This window comes from Lathamus discolor, chromosome 24 (assembly GCF_037157495.1).
Source record: "Lathamus discolor isolate bLatDis1 chromosome 24, bLatDis1.hap1, whole genome shotgun sequence".
In the NCBI taxonomy this organism is placed as follows: Eukaryota; Metazoa; Chordata; class Aves; order Psittaciformes; family Psittacidae; genus Lathamus; species Lathamus discolor.
Window position 1 is genome coordinate 2,587,586 of NC_088907.1, and position 6,572 is coordinate 2,594,157.

Below are 6,572 nucleotides of genomic sequence, written 5' to 3' on the forward strand. Positions count from 1 at the left end.
TCAGTTTGTCTATTTTGGGGAAAACACATCCAACCCATAAAACACATCCAACCCATCGGGAATACAAGTGGATGGAGCCGGAGGGATGGCCAAGTCCTGGCACCCTCAATGCCCAGCTCCTCCTTCTCCATCCCATTCCCTAGCACCTGCCAGGGGGGTTCCGCTGCCTCCTGCTCCCCCTCACCCCTTGCACACGGCTGCTTCCTATGTGGAATTCCAGCCCCACAATGGCGCAGGCAGCGGTGGCCAGGGGGATGCCAGCCCCTTCCCGGGTAAACGCTGCTGCCCCTTTTGTCTGAGGCCATTGAAAGCATTGGGGTGGTGGTGGCGGCGGCGGGGGGGGGGGGGATGCTGTCACCGTGTGATGAGTGGCTGCGCGGCGTTACCCGTCTGGCACCGGTGCCCCCTCGCCACAAATGCCATTGGCAAAGCTGTGCACAAACAGCTTTTCAGGGCTCGCCTGGTTCTCCCGGCTGCCATAGAAACCCCTCTTTTAGCTGCGAGTATATTAAAGGGTGGCGCTGGCCCTCGCCTTGAATTCATCACATTGTATTCCCCCGGCGAAAAGAAGCCCCAAATCAAAGGAGAAAGCCCACCCCTTTGTGCTCTGTCTGAGGGAGATGGCCGGGCTCCGGCTCCTTCCGCACTTGGAATCGCATCTCCCCCCTTCCCAAGCATCCCACCAGCCCGCGGCTCCCGGCCTCCTCTCCCTCCATCACCCCCAGACACCACCAAAAGGCTCCTAGAGAAGGAGCATCGATAAAGAGCAGATCCGAGCAGGTGAATCCCTCCCTGCTCCTCTCCATCCCTCCCCAGTGCAGCCGATAACCAATGGGTCCCAACAGGGGTTTTGGGGAAGGTTGGGAGAAGCAAGCAGGGGGTTATTCGGTCGCGCAAACCCCATTCCTTACAGCACCAGGTTGAACAGGAAGCTCCAGCTTGAACAGCAGGAAAACGACCATGGAATGCACCTGAACTGCGGATGAAACCATCTGCAAGGTGCGATCCAAGAGGCACAAACCCATCATTCCCCAGCTGCTGAGCAAGCTCATCCCCTGCACACGAGCAAGGACGTGGCCCTAGGACCTCGCTGTGCTGAGCAGAGCGGCTTCGCCCGCCCTCGGCGGCACAGGAGAGGTAATTTAGTCATTCCAGGCGCCGGGAATCGCCCATTCAAGCAGATTTCATGCCCTGCCACCGGCCGCATCTCTCTATCAGGGTGGCCGGCGGAGCAGCGCCCGGGATCCACCTCCAGCCCTTGTCCCACCGCAGTGGAGACCCAAAGCAGCCCCAGGACACTCCGAAGTCCAGGAATGCGGCGGAACCCCCCCAGCACTTTGGGTTGAAACCTGAATTTTCACTTCGAGAGAGGGGAAATCCCTGTTTCCTGCAGAATCTGGGGCAAATCCTGGTGCAGATCTCAGTTTGCTCCCCAAATTACCCGTTTCAGCCAAAAAAGAAGCAGGTTTGTCCCCATCTCTTGGCCATCCATCACTTTGGGCCAGTTCTCTCTGCGGAACAGTCCTCAAACCTAACCTGAGCTTCCTCCTCGTGGCTCCCATCAGCGCAGCCACCGGCTGGGAGAGTATTCCCGAGCTTTCCAAAGCCTCATCCCAATTCCATGTTCAAGCCATTTATTTTACCCCCACTGACCAGGGAAGCAGCAAAGCTCCAAGCCAGGCCCTGCTGTGTCCTGGGGGGCCCCTTCCATCAGCTGCTTCGCTCAAAACCCCCTCCAAGTAACCCTGGTTCTGGTCAAGAGCCAGTTCTAAAGCTTGGGCTCTGGAGGGGTCCCAGAAGCCACCAAAAGGCCACGGACAGGAGGTGCTCAGGGTATGGTCCCTGTTAGGCTTAGTAGAGGGAGCGCAGAGGGGATGGATCTGGCTCCAAGGCCATTCTCAGCTCAGGAATGAGCCCTTCATTCCTTATCCCTGCTGAGCATCAGTGGTTTCCCCTTCCCTGCCACAGCCTGGGTTAAGTCCCCAGGAGCACAGCTCCTCACGATGACCTTGGGGGTTCCATATGGCCCCATATAACCTGCCCCCAGACCCCAGCAGCAGCACAGGACCAAGCTGATGTGGGTGCAGAAGCACTGGGAAGAGCCACTCAAAAGCCCCACACGCAAGCAAGGGGGGAGCTGGGTGCCTGCTCCGAGGTGGCCTCACCCCAGTACCAAGCATCCCATGGCCCCACATCATCCTCCCTCCATCCTTACCGCAGCGATGCACCCAACCCCAAACGATCCGCAGGACCCAAAGCGGTGCAGGAGCACCCAGCCCTTCCAAACCCCCCCCCTACCATGGACCAGCCCCATGGTGGTGCTTCGGTCCCTCCCGATGTGATGATGGTGGCGAGGGGGGGACCCTGGGCCGGCTGTGGTGGTGGTGGGGGGGGGGGGACGACGGGACCCTGCCGCTTGTCTGGCCCGATCTGCATCACAAAAGGCCCATTCTTGCGAACTTGGGCGACCTCCCGACCCCGGCAGCTCGGGGAGTGAATGGCTTTAGTCTGCACGACCATCATGTCACTGTGATTAGTGCGTGAATAAACTCTCAATCCCGGGCTGGGGGAGGCAGAGCCGGCGACAGCAGCGCTGGATCCCTCCCAGCCCCACCACCAGCACCCAGCACCCAGGGGTGTGTACCCAGGGGGACCGCATCCCACCCAAAGCATCCTCAGCGCGGATCCCGCCTCCCAGCTCCGTGCTTAGGGGATGCTTTTGGGGTGATGCCAACCCCTTCCCATCGCTGCTGCCTCCCCAGGAGGCCTCGCTGGGGGAGCAGAGCAGCCAAAATGAGGTGGGGAAGAACCATTCGCTCCTTTAGAGCCCAAAAGAGCTTCATGGGGAAGCTCCCTCCACTGCTTGAGTAGACTGGGCCGCATCAGCCCAGGTCCCTTCAGCTCCTGGAAGGGTTCACCAAGAGCTGCAGGAGGCTCCAAAACACCTGAGTCTTCCTCAATGACCAAGCCAGAGCCACTCACCCAAAGGAGGGATGATGGGTTCTACAGGGGCACCAGGCTGGTCCTTGCTCCAAGGATGCTCCAAAGATGCTCCAAGGATGCTCTAAGGATGCTCCAAGCTCACTTTGCTCCCAGTGGCCCCAAATCCAGCATCACTGAAGGGATCCAAAGGGTTTGCAAGCTTTTGGGCAGGCAGAAAGGCGTGTTTTGAGGGAAAAACCCGGGGGATCTTGTGTTTCTGGAGGCCCTGAAGTGCACTTCATTCACAAACCAACCTGCAGGATGCAACGAGCCTCCAACATCTGCTTTTGAGAAGCTGAACTCTCGCGCATCCCTCCCGCTCGCTGCGCATCCCACACGATCCGATAGCCCCCGGGTTGCTCAACACCCATCCAAACCTGCCAAAATATCACCAGTTTAAGCTTAAAAATGCAAGATCTGTAGAAAAGGCTTCGGAAGACAGTAAATTAGGCCCTGCGCAAGGGCTCTACATGGGAAGCTAATGACCTTTTGTCTCTCCTGTCTACAGACGGGCCTCATTTGCATGGATGCAGTTGGAATAATCTCGCCCATATTTCAAGCGTGTGGCTGCATCCCTGCATCCTCCTCCAGAGAGGTTCCCTCCTGCTGTGCGTGCCATTATAACACTGCAGCCACTTCAGACTGCCTCGAAAGCCACCGAGACACCAGCCAGGCTCTCCCCATGGGTCAGAAAGAGAGGGGCTGAGGCCCCCAGATGTGGCCAAAGGGAGCAGTCCTGATGTAGCGTGGCTAAGGGATACCCCAACAGCAGTGCCCGCACCTCAGCTGTGGAGAGCATCCCTATGGGGAGATGCTCCAGTAACAGCCCCCATCTTCCCCCAGGGACCAAGCTTTTAGGTTGATGGAGCCCAAGCGTTTTGCTGCAAGCTGGAGCCCTGGGATGCTCTTTCTTAGCTGCTTTGAGGATCTTTATGAAGCAGCTCCCAAAGGGCAGGTTAAAAATGGTTGGAAGAGGGAAAACTGGGTGCACTTGAGGTCTCCCCGCACCTCTCCCTGCTCATGCTGCTTTTCCTCATGGCCTGGAGGTATCTCAGAGCTCAAGCAGGAGCTTTGGGCCGTTGTTGTTCCAGGGACCGGACCAGCTCTTTGCAAAACCCAGTTCCTGCTCAAGGTGTGCAGCAGGGCTGGCAGGGACCACCTTACCTGGGGTAGCGCTGGCTTCACGCTGCCCAGCCCCATGCACTTGCTCCACAGAGATCCCAAGAGCAGGATTAGCCCTGGCTCTGGGCAAACTGGATTGCAAGAGCCAGAGCAATGCAGCTCAGGCAGCCCAGGGCCCCAAAACACTGAGCATCAGCCTCCCCCGTCTTCCTCCTCAGCCCTTTCCAAGGCTTCCAGTATGAAAATCCTTCTCTCTTCCAGCATGAAAACGATGCTGGAATTGATGCTCCCTCATTTTCTGCCGCCATCCCCGCTTCCACTGAGCCTCAGGACCTGGGCTCAGCCCCTTTTCCCTGCACCCAGGATCAGGTCCATCGGGGAGCAGAGCAGCCCCGTTAACAATAACTCCTCCGGTTGCGGTGCTGGGAAGGCAGCGGCGTGGCAAACCCAAGCCCTCAGACAAGGCAGAGCTGTCAATCCAGCCCCGAGCACTCAAAAGATTGATGAAGGACCCCCCCAAAAAAGGGAAGGATGGGGGGGGGGGAAGGAGCCAAACAAAAGGGAAACGGGAATTTCTGGCCATGAGCTGGGAGGCGGGGACAGAGGGAGGGAACAACCCGGCCACGTTAAAATTCCGACGGAGAACTTGGAGCTGAACTATAGAGTCTAGACAAGCATTCAGAGCCCTGGCCCCGATTGTTAGAGAGCCTCTATTGTCTTAATTAACCATTTGAGCCGCAATGGAAGCAGACAAACCTTTTCTTCCGCGGCCCACCCCTCCTCATGCAGACAAACAGCCCCGAGTCAAGTGCTGTGATTTAAACCCCCCTCGGCACACACACGCACGCACAGACACCTTCTTATGGTGGTGGTGGGGGGCTCTTTGCAAGGGTGGTTGAGGAAGGGGGTAGTTGGAGGTGGGAGAAGGGGGGGGGAAAGAAATGCAAATCCTCCCCGCACCGTGAATGGGAACAAATGGGTTGATTCTTTTAATCTCCTAATGTGCTTAATAAAGCATTATGGCGATGCAAATTTGACGGTAATGCTGTACATATTTTCGTTGACATGCTGGTAATTTTAGTTGGCTGAACAATCCGGCGCTTTGTTTTAGGGAGTTATTTCTGGGTTGGGGTAAAAAGGGGGATATTTTGGAAGGTCTCCCAGGGTTTCTGCCCATGATACCCCCTGGGAATCTCTGCAGCTCACTCTGCAGAGGCTGCACTTAAATCAATGGCTAAGGTGGCCAAATTCTCCTCTCGTGACCCCAGTGGAGATGCAGGAGCAGCTCAGAAGCGCTTCTCAACCCCCCTCTGAACCCTCAGAAGCTCCACAGCCTCTTTCACCCATCCCTCTGGTGCCTTCCTGCCTGCTCCATCCCATGTATCCAAAGGGGGATACTGGAATGTCTTCAGGTACTGGAAGATGTAAAGGTATCCCAGTATCTGAATGGGCCTACAGCTTAAACCAGGGGGATCCAGGCTAGATATAAGGCAGAAGCTCTTCCCTATGAGCCTTCATCCCCCATGCAGCCTTCTTTAGGGTGGCTTTAGGATTTCTCTGCTCTGAGGGGTGCCTGCTCCTTCCGAAGGCGTTTGCATGAACCATTCCCAGTGCCCAGCTTGTGGCCCGCGTGTTGACGTGGGGAAGGGGCTAATAAGGGCTCGTATTGCCCCTTCCTCACCCTAAGCTGAAATCTGGCACCTCTCTGGAAGCACCCTAGGGCAGCGCCAGCTTCTCCTATAGGAATCAGGGCTCTACACCCATTCCCAGCGGCAGCCTTGCCCCCAAGGCGGGGTGGGGGGAATCTGCCTCCTTTTCTGCTCGCGTGTGTGTCAAGGTACAAACCTGATTGCAAAAGAAAGAAATTAGTGCCAATTATAATCATGGTGCCAGGCTGCGGCTCTCCAAGGGAAAACTGTCATTTTGGCAGGATAAATGCAGCTCCGAGAGCTCTGGAAAGCAAACAGAGATGCGTGTCAATGGGCAGGCTCTGAATGCTCCCGAGGCCGCACGGAAAAGGGGCTTTTTCAGCCCAAAGCTGAGCATCAAATGCTCTCTGCATGTTGAGAACCCCCGTAAACTGCTCTGCCCCCTTCATGGGAGCCCTGAGGCATGCACTGGACCCCTCCTGCCACAGCATCTCCATAGGGCAGGGGCAGAAGCACCACTGATGATGGGATGAGGTCCTTTGCAAAGCCGCTGAGTGCAGAGGGAGCACTAGCCTGGAAAGCCACATCCCAAATCCATTGGATATAGGAGCAGGCAGGAGCTCTCCCCATCCTCCTCTCAGCCCTACAAGTGTGCCGGCCTTTGCTGCAAGAAGGGTGGAAACTGGAGGCACAAAAGTTCTCCCCTTAACCTATAGGGAGCATTGATCCCTCCACTGGTGCAAGGATGGTGGCAGGAAGCCTTTCAGCAGCCGATCTCCAGCAGGGAATGGCTGCAGGAAGGATTAAAGGGATTAACAT